This window comes from Thermobia domestica, chromosome 4 (genome assembly GCF_964235325.1).
Source record: "Thermobia domestica chromosome 4, izTheDome1.hap1.1, whole genome shotgun sequence".
Classification (NCBI taxonomy): Eukaryota; Metazoa; Arthropoda; class Insecta; order Zygentoma; family Lepismatidae; genus Thermobia; species Thermobia domestica.
In genome coordinates, this window is record NC_137457.1 from 120,832,999 (window position 1) to 120,851,547 (window position 18,549).

Here is an 18,549-nt window from a genome sequence, read left to right on the forward strand (position 1 = left end):
AGAATATATTTGTAAGCTGACATCATCATCTGCAGCTGCTGCTGATCGAAAACAGGAAGAAGAAGAAGAGGAGGAGGAGCCACCACGTAAACGTAAAGTTGTCAACTGATGGCGTGATTATAAAATATGAAGAAGCTGGCCGATATCTATTATAACTCTTCAACCCTGCCTCGTTTGCAACTGCTACGACATTATGGAGAGCTGTGAAGACATCGATTCCTTTACACAATGTGCAAAATGGTAAATGGTAAAAGAATAGCCGGCTTATACTCTGCATAAGCCAGTACGTAAAAAGTTTCCACGTAATCCCTATTTAGTGTTCAACATTGACGATCAGTGGCAAGATGACTTAAACGATATGCAAAGTCTGCAACAATATAATGATGGTTTCAGGTATATTTTAACAGTGATTGATTTGTTTAGCCGTTATGCATGGGCTGTGCTTGTACGTACGAAAACTATTGAAAACATTATTAAAGCATTTAAGCAAATATTTGCATCTTCCCGTCGTAGACCCTTACGTCTACAAACAGACAAAGGTACATAGTTTGTTAATAAACCATTTCAGCTATACTTAAAAAAGCAAAATATTAAATTTTTCGCAACACAAAACTCCGATATTAAGGCATTAAAAATAATAATGAATGATCCGTACTTAAAATAAAATACTATACGCATCAAGCAGGAGGAGGTTATAACGTGTCAGGAAGGCTATGGTATTGGAAGTTTTTTAGGTGGTTTATTTCGAAGTGTATTTCCATTAATTAAACTAGGAGCAAAAGCTGTTGGTAAAGAATTGTTACGTACAAGAATTAATTTAGCTGGAGATGTATTAGGTGGTAATAGACCTATTGACGAAGATTTAACACCACGTTGGCAAGAAGCTAAAAATAATTTAAAAACGAAAGCTCAAAATAAAATAAATCAAGTATTGGAAGGATCTGGAAGAAAAAGAAAAAGGTTCAATTTGCAAAGACTGGTGGTAAAAAGAAAAGGAAGAGGGAGAGTGATATTTTTATTAATATAGAACAGAGTACTAGCTCTTATCTTACATTACCGAGTAACAGTTCAATGGAGTATTTTCCACAAAATACTTTGTCATGTTATACTAACAAATTATATCATCCATTGGTGCTAGAGAAAGGTGAGCGGGAGACAGCAGTTGTTGAAGTACATTATACAAATTCATTTCAGAATGTTTCCAAATGTACTAATAATATTTATTACCGTGTCATGAATACAAAAGCTGGAACATAACTAAAATCTTACCAGAACACTATTATAATGTTGATGATATTCTATCTCAAATCAATCATAAAAGTGGTATATTAAATTTACAATTAAAAGTTAAAGCATGAGAAAACGAGTCAGTAGAATAATAAAAGATCAAGAGAAGCATATAGAAGTACGTCTATCTCCTGAACAAGCCAGAATACTAGGCTTTGATCACATACAGCAAGAAGATATTGCAGATGTGCATCATGCTCATTATCCACCTGATTTACAAAAATCGCTACCTACATTTATGTATATTTACAGTGAAATTGTAGAACGACAAATGGTGGGTGACACCAGGTCTCCATTGTTATGTATTATAAATGAAAATATTAGAGAGTGTGGTATTAATAATGTATATATTTTTGACAATCCTCTTTTGTCCCCGTGCAACGTAAACATTTTGATCAAATTATTATTGATTTAAGAAATAGTATAGGTAATGCACTTCCTTTGCAACATGGAACTGTATGTGTAAAATTATATTTTCGCAAACGTAATACAATATTGTAAATTTTACCATGAGTGAATATTAATAGTAAGAAACGAAAATGCAGTGTGAGTGTATGAAATCGGTATTAGATTTATTAGCTGGTTTACCAACTCAAACTAGTATTATAGGTAATAAAATAGTTCCATATAAGCCTGTGGCTTCAATATCTGATAAAGCACCAATAGAATTTGTTGTCCCCGGTCATGGGGATGACTATTTAAACTTACCGCACACAATGTTATATATTAAAGGTAAAATTACTAAATCAGATGGTTCTAATTTAACTTCTACCGATAAGAAAATCGGCCCTGTAAATGATTTTCTCAATGCAAGGTTCAGTGAAGTGCAATTATATTTAAATAATCAAATTATTTCCTACTCTTCACATACATATCCATATCGATCGTATATTGAAAAACTACTAAATTATAATGGTAATGCTAAATCAACGCATCTTCAAACATCAATGTGGTTTAAAGATACTGCAGGGCATATTGACTGTGTGGCCGATAGTAATGTAGGATTTAAACAACGTTTTCTTCTCACTAGTTTAAGTCAGTCATTTGAATTATTGGGTTATATTCATGCTGATATATTTAATCAGGAGAAATTTTTACTGAATGGTGTACAATTGCATATTAAACTAATTCCAGCAAAACCTACATTTTGTCTAATGTGTGACGCAGATGCTGATGGAAAAGTTGTAATTACAGATGCAACATTGCTTGTGAAAAAGGTCGATGTATCACCAACCTTTAAAATAGCACAAAATAAAGTATTACAAAATCCTAAATTTAGAATAAAATATCCTATAACAAAAGTGCAGGTGAAGACAGAAACTGTGCCACAAGGAATTATGGATAGCACACTTCCAGATCTCTTTTCAGGCATAGTGCGTAATACTGCTTGCAATGGTACTTATCAGAAAAATCCGTTCAATTTTTAGCATTTTAATTGGTCGTTTTTTACACTGTATGTTGATGGAACGCCTGTACCATCCAAACTACTATAACCTGATTTCGATAATAAGCTATATATACAAGCATATTCTACGTTATTTACAGGTTCAGGTATTCTAATCAAGGTAATGATATTTCACTTGCCGAATATCCTAATGGTTATACTCTACTGGTGTTTGATTTAACTCCCGATTCTAGTGCTAGTGCTGCATTTCATACTAGCCACAATGGCAAGGAAGTGTACGTCTAGAGGTTCTTTTTAAAGAAGCACTGCCATCTCCTGTAACTCCAATTATTTATGGTGAATTCTCTTCAGAATTAGAATTTGATTTCCAGAGAAAAATATTGACAACCTCCTCAGTTCGTGTCTTTGAAACGGGGATGTAATCGTTGAACTGAGAAGATCACCTTCCATTCACCATCTAGAATGAGTGAGTACATTACTGATTTCTGTGCGGGACGTAAACGCTTAACTCATGGAATTATAGGAATTAACTTAAAATGACAACACAGAGATTAAATAGATATTTGACAGTTATATTTCTCATTATTTGTGTTGCGGTGTAAATGTGTTCTACTACGGATATCTAGAAAGTTTGCCAGATAAGCAACGCATACCAAGCATTGAGCATTTGATCACTGATTTTGAGGTCACACATACCTTGAATGTTGACTTCCGTTGATGGTCTCTGGTGGTGCTCTCCTGGGCTGGTCTCTGAGTGTTGATATCGCCTAGTTGATATCTTCCTGGATTGGTGTCTCTCTGGTCAAGACACTGCTAACATTGGTAACGTTGTTTCTCTGACCAATGTCTTCAGTAACTAACTCCCAAAGTTAATTTGTTGAATATAAGCTCTTTGAGACTCCAGTCTCAACTTCGTAATCGGATCGGTACTTCCAAGTAACATACGAATGTCTTCGTTTTATCGGAACTTCTTCCTCTCGAGACCTCTTGTACTCTGGTTTTGTTTGAAAATCTTCCTCAGGAATTCGATGGTGTCGACTGACGTCAAGCACGTGTGCCCTTCTGTCGTTGGAAAACAAGGTCGCTTCCTTGTGTCGCGAACAACAACTGCAATACTTGGAATGCTCTGATCTCATTATTCTAGACAATTTCTACATACCCGTGAATGTGTTTCGTGTTCACAATCATTATACAATTGCAACTCAATGGATTCTACAAATTGTTCTTGCCAACACATTTTCTAGATTTAGTTCCTGCATTCGCAGACAACTAATAATGTGCTTTTACTTGTTTTAATAGCTGACAACAGAATTGTATAAATTTCATGAAAATTGCATTATCAAGAATCTTGAGCTTGACATAAATTATATTCATTATTTTTCCTTCACCAAACAAAAATTTAAAATCTTTCCTAAATCCAATATTTCCAAATAAACATAAAATTAATCGTTAAATTGTGAGCTCTGCTATATGAAAATACAGGCTCTGCCACATGCCCCTTCTTGAAAAATTGTTAGTTACGCTAACAAACTAGATCTCATCGGAGATCGTGATTAAAACAAACACCCTGTAGATATATGACAAATATATAACTTGAATACAACTTGAAATTGAAATACAACTTGAAATTGAAATATAATGTTAACAAAATATAGAGTATAAAAACATAAATCGATTAAACCATTTCCTAACCCCAAAATTTACTTAACCTATCAATATTTAATCATTTTAATATTGGTTAATATGTAATATACAAAATATACAGTTAAAAGTGTACGCTCACTGCATCTCGTAAGTACAACAAGAATCAGAACGAAAGCATAATTTGTTCTGTGTTAATTGCGTCTAAGGTAGTTCTTATAGTTCGCAATTAATCTTATCTGTTACTAGGTGGGTAGTGAAAATTTTCCATTACTTTATTGTACATACTTGCCAACTGAGACACTAGTTGACTGTACGCGCAAAGTTTTATTTTCCACTTTTTTCACACTATATTCATTCTTCTTTTGGAAAACGAAACTTCTACACTAATAATAACATTATATGCACTGTTGTGATACTGTGATTAACAGAAATAAGTATCACTACATCATAACTTTATTCTTTTTTAAAAAAATAAACACTATATTTTCACTGGTAGAGAAGAAAATTCTCCTCTAGGCCGTTTGCAACTCTGCGGGTGACTTTGAGTGTGAACCGCAAATTCAGCATTTTTCAACCAAGGTTAATTCGAACTTCCGTTGCAAGATCCATTTGGGCGTCACCTCGGATGAAAGTTAGCACAGTGTTGAAACGCAATGAAAATTTAACAAAATTTTCAACAGTTTTGCGTTTTAAAGTATTATCACGTCACAGAGAAAGAAGGACTCCCTGTTGGCGTTGATGGTGCGTTCACTTTTGCGAGTTTTTCGGAATTTATCACAAAAATGTTCGATTCACTATTAGTGACGTGTCCCGTTTTCGTTTTGTAGTGTTTATCTAACCCATTATTTATATTGTTGTTTACCTGTGTAACCTAAATCTTAGCATCAATGCTAGTGCTTTGGAAAGCTATGCTCAATCTGGTTTTCGTGAAAATAGTGAAATATAACAGTGATCTCTTACAATAACAATAAACATAAACAATGTGGACAATAATAAAAAACATCTACCAGGGTAAGTACAGTGATTTCCTATTTAAATATGTATATGTATATAAATATATGCTTATAATTACTTGACTAATTATCCTAACTTATACAAAAATGAACTATTTATTTATCTAATACTAGATAACTGAACTCAAAACCCGGTTAAGGTTCAGGAGTAAAATCGATCGAATCTCGAATTTCTGCAAGATTCGATAGAGCTTTGGTTGTTAAACGGCTGCTCGACTAGCCGTCCATCCTAATCGAGAATTGTTTCCAGTTATCACATTTACAATCAACTAAAATATATATATGTACAAAAATCATAAAAATCTGACATGGTAATATAAATTTTAAAAATCTGATTCTTCTTCATACTCAATTTCTTTGTCTTTTTTTCTCTTCTAAATTACTCGTGACGAAAGTATAATTGTTTTTACTTAATTAATATTAAACTTAACTTCTAATTAATCTATATCGTCCTAATCCGTGATTTAAATAAATTCATCACTCTGGTGAACATAGACGTAATCGTTATTTTATCTAACTTCATTGCTTTGGTAAGCATTCCAAAGACAAATACCATTAAGTAAAGACAAAATATTTATAAATTATTTATGCGCGCGTTAATTATCATTTACTATTATTTATATTATATTATTATTACTATTTCTTATTATTATATTTATTACTCATTACTCTTATTATTATTAAAAATATGCCTACAGGGCCTTGCTTGTGAAATGGAACTTCTTAATTAGTCGGAAGACTCCGATATTTTTGTCCATCTCTAAATGTTCCTTTCTTGTTTAGGGATAACACTTGCAGAATCTACTTGTCTTTTTTTCCCCAAATCTATAATTCTTCTTTTTCTTCTGCGCTATATCTATATCAACTTATATTATATTCTCTTATATTCAGTATTCACTATAAGCGCTAATATACTCATATATTCATCATAAATTCGACTCTCTTTACTATATCACTTAGTTCTATATTACTATACTTGTTCTATTATTATTTATTATCTATTATCTATTAATCTGTTTACTATTTATTTATTCTTTATTACCTTCATTCTTCTTTATACTCATATTTATACTTTATATATTTTTTGTCTTCATTATGTATTTATTAATCTTCAGCACGTCTAGTTTTATTCTATTTATCTATTTATCTATTAGCTTGCTATCACTCTTATAATCTATTTTATTTCTATTTTCCTTCTTCTCTCTAATGACATTTCTTCGACACTTTCTCTGTTTCTTTACTTCCTTCAATCCATATGCAAATCTATGAAAATTAATGCTAGACTAACTAACTTAGGCAATGAAACTAAAAATAGAGTTCTATTTTAGTTCTTACTACTTTTACTCTAGATCTACTAGATATTAATTAATCTTTCCGTAATCAAACTTATTCACTTTATCCTACTCTTACATACTAGGATACTAGAACACACATTTACTTCTCTAATTTACCTTAATTTAGTATTCGCTAGAATCTAGTCTAAAAATGAAGGATATCACCCAAAAAAATATTCACTGCTTTGCACGTGATAAAACGAGTCATCTCTTGTGTCTCTTCTGAACTTATCACGGAGGACTTATGTGATTTCTTAAATAAATTATTCTCATCGACGTTCGGTAATCGCCCAGTTTCAACTCGACGAGAATGGGATTTCCTTCCTAATTAGAGTTTCCCCTAATAAAAGGTTTGGAAAATCTCAATGTTTCTCTTAATTTTAAATTCCTTATCTAGCTTAATTTCACATAATTTGCATCATTCATTGTGTTTTGTTATTTGTTCTTTCTTGCCTTCCTTAATTCTACATTTCCCTGATCTTATTCTGATAGCAAAAATCATTCAGTTTTTTCATTCTTCTCCATAGTCATTTTCCCTAAACTAGTCTCTATCTTTAAAATAATCATGTCACCATTAATTTACTAAATTTCTAATCTCTATAATTATCTATATGTCATAAAGAAATAGTCAAAATTTCTAATAATCAAGTGTCAGATTTTCTACTTATTTATCACTAATAATAATACTACTACAAATTAACATATACGCTTATTTACTTATCACTTAAAATTCAATTACTCCTTAAAACTAAATCTCTAACCTAAATAATAACTTTACACAAAATAATAATAGCTAACGATATTCCTAGTCTTACCCTGTATCTATATGTATTTATAACTAAATATTAATGATAATATACTACATCAGTATGTACAATAAAAAAAACCTTATGTTTACATCAACTCTAATCCGATAACCAAGGCGTTCTCTGCTTGAAAAATGTAGCGAAGGCTACTAAATCTAAAGCCGATTTATCACTGGCAATAACAATCTTAGCTTGCTTTTCGAATTGTGATAACATTGTTACGAAATCGGAAATCTTTATTGCCTGCGTGCATTCGAACTTATTTCTAAAACGGTGTAGCCATTCGTTTACTCTCTCCTGGCTAGCTCCAGAACTAAACAACGCACAAACCTTGTACTTTAATTGCTCATTCTTGATTGCAAAAAATATAGAACTACGTACTATTGTATTTGTTTCAGCAATTCCTGCTATTACGGACATAAAATGCCGTCTGAAACCTAATTCCACTAATTCGTCAATACTGAAGTTTTTCTCGTAAAAATCTATCAAGTAATAATGTTTATACCTTAAACCTAGTACATTATTTCTAAACGTCTGTTCTTTATCCTCGTTGTACGTAGGATTATATTCCACGAAATGCTTTAGGACTTCCAAGACTAGATAATAGTATCTGGACTTGCTAACCATCGTAGCAGTTTTTCCATTATCTTTTAGTACGGGATAATGCACCCTATGATTGTTCTTCAAAGACAACCTCGTTATAGACTTAATTGTGCTAATAACAATAATAATAACTACTAACTTAAGGATGGATTGGTTAATTCTAACTATACCTCTCAGTTGTTATTACTGTATAGTAAAACAAATCGTAATTGTGCTGCTTTTCGCTCGACCTAGAGTCGCTGAGACCTAGGAATCAACTACTCTCTCGCTGTGTGCGCTCGTGTACCGTCGTCTCCGATCGACAACGTTCGTAACTAATCCCGCAAGCCACACTCTTGCGTGCGCTGTGAATGATTCAATCTGCGTTCTCGCTCTCCACATTCATTAAGTTACTTACAAATATTTTACTACGTTATTGTTGTCTAACTTACAATAATTGTGGATTAAATTATAACTAAATATGTCGTAAAAGTAATTAAATATTGTCGACCACACTCCAACAAAATTACTTCGTTTCTTGAACGCTATCAGTTACTATTACTTGAGAAAATATCACTACAACCCATAACTATATTTTATGTTACTCAGCCAAGAATCAAACTCGTGACTCTTAATCATTCGTAACTGAACTTTAAACTTTTTTCTCAAGTAGTAACAAGGGGCTTAAAATTAGTATGCGACTACTGTACTTCCACATTGTACTTTCCATAACATCAGTAAGGATGGATGGGTGGGAAATATTTATATTTACTGCAACTAAAATCGAACAAGTAATCTCCAACCATGACATTAGTGAGGGTGGAAGGGTGGGAATTATTTTAGTTAAGTTAATAATCTGCGAGAGTTAATCTAACCATAACATGCTTTTCTGAGAAAGACCGAGAACATCTCCGCCATGACATGCCACTAATCAATGTATGTACTTGCGAGGGCGGGCGTGTGGGACTTTATATTTACTGAGATGAAACCCTAAGCATCTCCACCATAACAACCTCCTCAGATCGTGTCTTTGAAACGGGGATGTAATCGTAGAACTGAGTAGATCACCTTCCACTCACCACCTAGAATGAGTGGGTACGTTACTGATTTCTGTGCGAGAGGTAAACGCTTAACTCATGGAATTATAGGAATTAACTTAAAATGACAACTCAGAGATTAAATAGATAGCTGACAGTTATGTTTCTCATTACTTTGTGTTGCGGTGTAAATGTTGTGTTCTACTACGGATATCTAGAAATTTGCCAGAAGAGCAACGCATACCAAGCATTGAGCATTTGATCACTGATTTCGAGGTCACACATACCTTGAATGTTGACTTCCTTTGATGGTCTCTGGTGGTGCTCTCCTGGGCTGGTCTCTGAGTGTTGATATCGCCTAGTTGATATCTTCCTGGATTGGTGTCTCTCTGGTCAAGACACTGATAACATTGGTAACGTTGTTTCTCTGACCAATGTCTTCAGTAACTAACTCCCAAAGTTAGTTTGTTGAATATAAGCTCTTTGAGACTTCAGTCTCAACTTCGTAATCGGATCGGTACTTCCAAGTCACATACGAACGTCTTAGTTGTATCGGAACTTCTTCCTCTCGAGACCTCTTGTACTCTGGTTTTGTTTGAAAATCTTCCTCAGGAATTCGATGGTGTCGACTGACGTCAAGCACGTGTGCCCTTCTTTCGTTGGAAAACAAGGTCGCTTCCTTGTGTCGCGAACAACAACTGCAATACTTGGAATGCTCTGATCTCATGATTATAGAATATTTCTACATACCCGTGAATGTGTTTCGTGTTCACAATCATTATACAATTGCAACTCGATGGATTCTACAAATCGTTACAAAAATTTAAAATCTTTCCTAAATCCAATATTTCCAAATAAACATGAAATTAATCGTTAAATTGTGAGCTCTGCTATATAAAAATACAAGCTCTGCCACAATATATATTAATTAAAAAATGTTAAATATACTTGAAATTTATGAGGCACTACACAAAATTTACCTAAAGATCATTTTATTGGTGTGTATGCTGCAGATGAGCTACCGCTGTTTATTCATACATTTCCAGCTACCATAATTATAAACACAAATTCTAGTGATAACCCTGGTGAACATTGAGTGGCTGTTTATATATCTAATATGTGTGTGGGAGAGTATTTTGATAGCTATGGCATACCCTATATACAACATGATATAAGGTTTTCAAAACGAAACTGCCTGTATTATACATGGAATAATAGACGTATTCAAGGTGATTTATCTCAATTTTGTTGACATTACTGTTTTCTATATCTAACATGTCGTGCATCTGGTTATTCACTACGTGATTTCTTAAACAAATTCTCAGTCACCACTAGTGATGCTAATTATATTATGCTTTATTCATTTATGAGAGTATGATGATGTTATTTTCTTAAACTCCGCCTGGATGAGAAACGAAAAGGGTTGAGTTGTTGGTACCCCCGTAAAATTAAATAATCTCTGTTATGTTCAAATATGGTTGATAATGTGGAAAGAATACATCCCTGCTATGTGTTTGTAGTCTTATGTATTATCCGCTCTGCTATGTGTTCGTAGTCTCCACTTGATAATAAGGCAAGCTCTTTTATTAGCTCTGCTATATTAAATAGGCGGATGGAGAATGTGTTATCTGCTCTGCTATGTGTTCGTAAAGTACTCATAAAAGTGAACGAGTACACCCCTGCTATCTTATACGTGCTATGTGAAATAGGTGGATGCAAAATGTGTTATCTATCTGCTATGTTAAAAGTGCTCATAAAAGGGAACGAATCTTATGTATTATCTGCTCTGCTATGTTACGTAGTCTCTATGAAATTTTTATTATGTTAAAAGTGCTCATAAAAGGGAACGAATATTATATAAAAATCTGCTATGGTATGTGCCCTGTTGGAAAACTCCCATATCCCGAGGTGCGCCGGCGGGGGTCCAGCGCCAGCCAATCAGCGCGGCATCCCGAGTACCAGGGTCCGGCGCCAGCCAATCGGCGTAAAGGGGACGGGTCCGGCGCCAGCCAATCAGCGCAGTACATACTCCTAAAATGGAGGTCGTAAAAGACCGTGGTTGGCCGGGAGCCTGACAGTGGGCGTAACCGTTGTCGTGGACAGCCAATCTGCGTCAAGGGCAGAGCCCGGTGCCAGCCAATCAGCGTTAAGGGGCGTGGCCGGGGTCCGGCGCCAGCCAAGCAACGTTAAGGGCACGGGGTCCGGTGCCAGTCAATTAGCATCAAGAGGGCGTGGCCGGTGCCAGCCAATCAGCGTGAAGGGGCGTGGCCGGGGGCGGGCGCCAGCCAATCAGCGTGAAGGGGCGTGGCCAAGGGGCGGGGTCAGGTGACCTGTGCCAGTCAATGAACGTCAAGAGTTTGCGCATTCGCAGTAGGAAAAAACCGCGCCAAGTGTCCCCTATCTACTGTCGATTACGTTTGGCAGGAGAACCAAATTGTATCATACTAGGAGCCTTACGTTTTTGTGGACATGTCCTAGCACTACTGGTTAACAACTTATTAAGTTTGCTTGCAGCTTTCGTTTTTAACGTCTCGCCAGATTCTTCTACATGAGGCAGAACCTATTCTTAACGCGAACTGTTTTCAAATCTATCACTCACAAGTTGTAATGTTGTTTCTAACGCTTGCCGAACTACACATTTGGCACATTGTTTTAACAAAAGATATTGTGAAACGAATTAGACCTTTAAAGAAACTACCAATTCCGTAGGCAGGTTGATTTAGAGGACCCGAAAAATACGAAAGTCCACGTGTTAGCAGATAAGATGTATGTTGCTTTTTGTTACTTTGACCATAGAAAATTTGAAATGAACCGTCACTGTAAATGTTCCGAAATGAAATGTAAATCTCGTCCTGCATGGACCTTTAGTAGTATTTTAACAGTGCTAAAATAAATTTAGAAAGCGGAATATAATGAATATCATAATGTTCAAATTTCCCTTTGAATTTTTTCCGTAATAATTATTTTATTGCAATTCAAAATTATTCGACATTCAAATAAAATAACAACAGGAATAATTGAGGAAAGGAACAATAATTTCTAACAGAATAGCAGAAAAGTATACTAATTTGAATAAAATTGTAACAATTACATTAAATAAATTTATGAAATAACTGAAAAAAAATTAAGTCGGCAGGAAATATATTTCGATAGTCGAACCAAAGGAAGGGGTAGAAAATCACCTATCAACGACATCATATCTAGTGTTACTGTTTGCTTTTCTATGCCATCCAATGATATTATATCTTATTTGTATAGTATTTCGTCCAGTTGTATAAATGTTCAGTGCTGTCCTTTGTGTTAGAGAAGAAATACCTCATCTAGTTCCTTTCCATGTGGTAAGGTGCCAAGAACCGACAATAGGTTGTCACGTTGAATACCAATAGATATGCGTTGAATTAGGAAAGATGTTGAACGAATATCTCCAGTAACGATAGAAATGCGTCGGCCTACTTTAATAAAATCAAGGCTTGCAGATCCCGAGCACCACTAGTCTCGATGGCAATTGGAGCAAAAAAATAAATTTATCAAGGAGGTTGTTATATTTCCTTTGCTTTTCTACTTCTCTATGACTAGCAACAGCTCCAGCATTCATAACAGCTAAAGGGAGACTTGAATGGGCAAATATATCTGAACGCGTAGAGTCCCATACTAGTGATTTGCCTTTCAACCAAGGAACTAATGTCATGCCATCAGGTCGTTTACCATCTCAGCGACAACATCCTGAAAGTTCAAGTATGGAAGGCATTCAAGCTGTAGTAAGGGTTAGTAAAATGATATCATTCACAGAGGAGTGTCTAGCATGTCTACCCATGCTCTGCATTCATGACAGGCCATGAAGGCAACGTTGGTTAACTTGATCCCCGCAAGCTGGACAGCGATGTGGCTCACAAATAACTGCACCTAATCTTAAGACGATAGAGAATGGAAATGCCTCATTACTCATCTGAACACCTAATGGTGGGGAGGGTATTGCGTTCAAAAATGCCCCAGCATGTAGGGATGAGGCAGCATGAATCCTGGCTTTATCCTCTGGAACAATAACTGACTGTAATAGAAGTTCATGAAAATGTGCTGCAATTGGTGTGTACCAAGATGCCTGAGTACCTCTTTTGTTAATTTCTGGAAGATCTGCATCTGTTAAATTTTTCCATTTGGTAGAGCCTTCTTGAACTCTGCCATCTGGGTCTAGGTGGTAACCTTGCGGAAGAAGAGCCTCGACTAAACGAAGATATCCGTTACAGGACATTAAAAGGAAAGAATCGCTATATCCACGGATCCTCAAACAACAAGACCCCCTAATCTCACAAGTAAGGATGCTTGAATCCAAGGTTCGTCGCTTAAGGAGCAGTTTAAAATTGACTCCAGACCCACTTTAAGGATATGATCATATTTCTCCAGTAGTGGAGTCTCATTCCAACATGGAAAGCATCGTAAGAAGTAGCTTAAACGAGGGATCGACAAAGAGGCACGCAGAAGAAAGAAAGCTGCATGGACAGAAATAAAGGCGAGTCGAGACAGAAAATATTCTAACTTCGGTATTTTGCTTAACAGAACATTGGTAAAAGCTTCCTTTGTGAGAGCGACGCCTATAAGACAACCATCGGGGTTAGTTAGGAGACGTATTCCTGGGGCAGTTTCGTCAATTTTTTTTAAATAATAGGTCGAACTTGGCTTCGTCTGAACTTCACACTTTAAAAATTCAAATACAGGCCAAGTGCAGATGCCTTTTCATTTATTTGTGCTAGAGATGAAAGAACTAATTCAGGTTCATCAGCCATATTTCCATCATCCAAATACGAAAGTTTTATTTCTGTGTTGATTGATTTCACTAAGGAATGGATCGTTATAACAAAAAGTGCTGGGCCCAGGGGATCGCCTTGTTGTACTCCTCCTGGGATGAAATAGTGTCTGGACCTAAGAATAGATCACTGGGTTGAATGTAACATTGATAAACATATGGATAGATTGAAGGAAATTCATTCACACTGTAGTGAACAAGAAGCACGAAGCTTGTTAAATTAGTTGCGAAAATCCAGCTTAAAGATAGCCTTAGGAACATTATGAATAGAGGAAAAATAAACCCGAGTTGCATGCCCCTATGAATTATATTGCCAATACCTACAATATGTGGCATAATTCCATTTTAGTTTGCTACATGTAAATAATATATATTCCACGTAATAAAACACACCGATCAGTATCTTTAATTGTCAAGTACTTTCCAAGTTTCTAATGAATTGAGTTAGACAGTTTTTAGGATAATGTAGACACTACCATCAACATTTCCGTAAATCATTTTATTTAAAATGAAGCGTCAAATTGTCTGTTCCAAATTCAAATTACACTTTATTTTCTGTGTTCTTTCCCTAACTTAATTTCTACTGTGTCAAAATATTTTATTTTCAATAGTCACATTCTATAGGGTATCAAATAAAATATTTTTCATGAGTCCATATCACTCCTAAAATATATTAATTTTACGAACTAAACGTCCAATTTCACATTGCTGTTTTACAATATCAACACAGACTTTAACTTTGTTGGAATTTAATAATTAAGGTTACAGGGAAATTTTCCCTGAGATGCTAGGAATTGTATACTACGGACACTCTGTAAGGTCTTTCATATTTTAAATAATTACGAATTTTGAGGTTTTGGTCAGGTTTGGAGGGTGTCTGGACTACTGTACATGGTGGTAAATCTAATAGCTGATTCTGCGAAAATACCCTTGCCCTTTCGGCACTAATTAACATTTCTCTGAACATTGTGAATATCACCACAGCGTATTCGTTCTTCATGCCACTATATAAGTTATATATGGTCTCTCGTATTACGAAAGTCGCAGTCATATAAAAGAAATGCCTGCCATTCTTCAACACAATTTTGATCTTCCTCTACATTAAAGAGATATGGGAATCTCTCTTTCTCAATCCCACGTTCAATCCTAACGCTTTCGTCAATTTTTACGATTTTACACTAAGATTAAAAAAGAGTCGTCAAGATAAAATTAATTACTATTTCTAATTTGAAATATCTCTGTCCGCGCATGACAACTTGTGGTATTATTACTTTTGCTTCTCATTAAGTGCACAGACGAAGACTAGACCGTCATATCTTTAATTATTATGTGCCTGGGCCACAATCATTTAGTAGTGAGGCATTTCGATGAGTACATCCTCAATGAACCTCTGCAAAGTTGTAAAAGCAAACGAACTGTTTTCAATTCTTTTATTACTGAATTAAAACACAGAGTATCTATTCCAGTCTTTATACAGTGGAAACACACATTTATGTAGGTACTCAAATTACGGTATATTCCCGCTCATCTTTCTCCTTTTTGTTCTAAGCATTGTTTCGACAACAAATATAATATACTAAAACCCATTCATATATTTTAGCTTACGCTCCTGAACTAATTATCCATGCTCAACATTCACTTGCACTTAAAAATACTACAACAGTAGTCACCGCAGAAATGAGCTGTTTCCTTTTCTCATATCGTACATTACACCTCATGAATTACATATTTTCACATAATAACATGTGGATTCCTGTATTTTACTGAATATTAACACGTTAGCTCCATGTGGATCCGATCGGACCCACTGGAGTGGTCTAAGAAAATGTTTTAGTAGATCCCTTCGGACCCACAATTTCTAATTTGTAGAGTTGTCCTTAGAATACTGGTATTTTAAAGAGCTGCCTCTAGTGTTAATGAAGTGTAGTGTTTCTATCGGAAATAATATAGCATATATTTATGCTGTAAATTTTGTTCTTAGATATTGCTGATTAACTAGACGCGCTGAATATCAATTAACAAGCATTTGCTGTTTCTGTAGGGTCTATAGGACCTTCCTGTTGCTTTCTGTTACTCTAACTTATTTTGACAAGATGCCAGTATCTTGAAGTCTTCTTCAATTTGGTGAATTTCCAGAAGGGCCTAGATTACTATGCTGTTATTACAAATGAGATCACGTTCTGCTCATAATTCTTCGTTTTTCTTTTCCAAAGAAACTACTAATTAGCACTAAAAGAAACAGGAACTCATCCAGACTGACACAAAGGCAGCTTCTTCATACAGTAATAAACAAATGACTATTAAAACAGAATTGCCAATTCAACTGTAATTTTTAACCTTGCCCATAAACAAAAAAATACACTAGTAGGTCCTATGGGACCCCGAGGTTTCCTGTGCGCAGATTCAATGCATCGCCTTTTGATTAAGTTTCGGCATTAACATTGTGTTAAAAGTAGGAAAAAACCAAATGTAATGTAAGTAAGTACGTTTGACACTACCGGTTATCGACAAAATTCATGCTTGGTAGCTAAGATGTTAAATGATTATTAAAAGAAGTTCCTTCAGCAAAGTTTTTAATGCGTTGTGTACAGAATATCAATTTCACAGTATCATAAAATATTTGCAGTAGTAACATCTCATCAGACTTTGGGGAGCCGTAAATGTTGCTTAAAATACTTACACGCACGGAAAGCAGGAATTCGCCTTATTCAAAAATCAAGTGATAATGCGCTCGAAATTGCCGACCCTATCCCTTTTGCTCTGTGTTTCTGTTACTGTTTTTCTTCTTTCGAAGAGCAGCATCCAGTCTGGCACGCTATGGGAGTTGCAGTTATGTGTCGTGAATATAAATTATCTTACACAGTTTCCTTTCACTAAAGTGACCGTATTTTCGATAGCAGTTTTAGAAAAAAAACAGTGTGTCATTCATCATATATCTCAAAACAGTTGCTTGCTTCTCATGCATTATTATTAATCGCTTCATTTATATTACTATCAAAATATTGTTTTAAATTTTTCTCCAATTAGAAATATAATTTCTTTCGCTCTCTACCATTAATTATAATAACCGGAAAACTAATTTACTCAATCCTTTCTTATGTGTGGTCTACATATTTAATGTCTTTGTCCTACCAACATTGTTTTTAATGTTCCACTCGCATAGATCACAAAGAGAAATGGTTGTCGACTCATTTAAATTGTCTAAATTCATCGTGACGAGGTAATTAATCAAATTAACTTTTAAGTACTTTTCATGAAGATTATTAGAACATATTGAAAACTACCTGTTTCGTCCAATTTACTATGTCAAAAACTAAACGTACCTGTTCTATTATAATGCGCTAGAATTCTATTACATTCTACTATACATATTTTGGAAATATTGAGTTCTTCTCTTTGAGTTTGCACTTGGACGCTTTTGTATTTCCTTGAAAACTGTACATGTAGTAACATTATATTCTGATAAGCAAACAAGTTAAGACGACCAGTTTTGTAACTAACATATAATTTGCACTATAAGTATGTCTATAGCATGGTTACCTATAATTAATCTTCTGAAGAAATTAACATCTCTATTGTGCTTAGAGCAAACACAAAAATTATCTCCTATTCGACTTCTATAACTTCACTCTCAAAACTAATGTCAGATTCAAACCAATTTACACTTAACTTCTATTCAGCAGGCTATAAACTAGTGAAGCATTTGAAAGAGGTGTGCTGTGAAATTCGTTCTCGAAAAAAATTCTGCATTTCAACATTAATATATATTGTTTACAGCTTATTAGTCTTTGAGTGACATATATTAAAGACGTAACTTTTCTGTTAATTTTTATATGACATGAAATGTTGTATATGACAAGAGAAAAACAGTGACGACTCATTATTTATAATGTGGTTTATATTAAGTAAAATGTGTTCTTTGTCATTGTAGCCTCTAAATATTTCCTCAAAGAAATACTGAATAAGGAACGACATTACAAGTGTTGCATGATAAAAAGAAATTCGTAACTGTCGGTATTTGAACTTGATTTCCTTTTGCAAATAAATTGAGTTACACATTAACTGACAATAGTAAGTTGATTAAGCATACTTAGAAAATAACAGTTCATTTACATGTCGTGCAACAAGAAAATCAATATGGAGAAGTGATCATTCGTTGAATTACTAAATTTATTGTAATATCATTATTCCTATATTATTACAAATGATAAGTTCATATAAATTTCTTTAAAACCTTCCTCGAAAATGTATAGAGGAAAAGAACGTAAAGATTAAATAGATATACAAATTAAGTTGTTATTTGTTCATTAAGAAAATAAAGTTTATTTTGTTTCTGTGATAACCAGTCCTTATGTTTTCTTGACCGTCTGCGCTTATGTGTGTCTCATTTCCTAATATGTTTGCATTGTTAATACTGTGAGATAACAAACCAGGATTTTCCATTTATGGAAAGTGTTTATAACATTATGATGAGAAATATGTTGGTTGTTATCGTAAATTGAAATAAATCAATATAAATACCTTCTATAATTATTCAATCTAATATATATCGAATATATTGTAAAACAAATTGAATATAATTGCTTCAGCAAATATTTTAAGAACTATATATATATGTAGTATGGCATGGTGCATTTTGT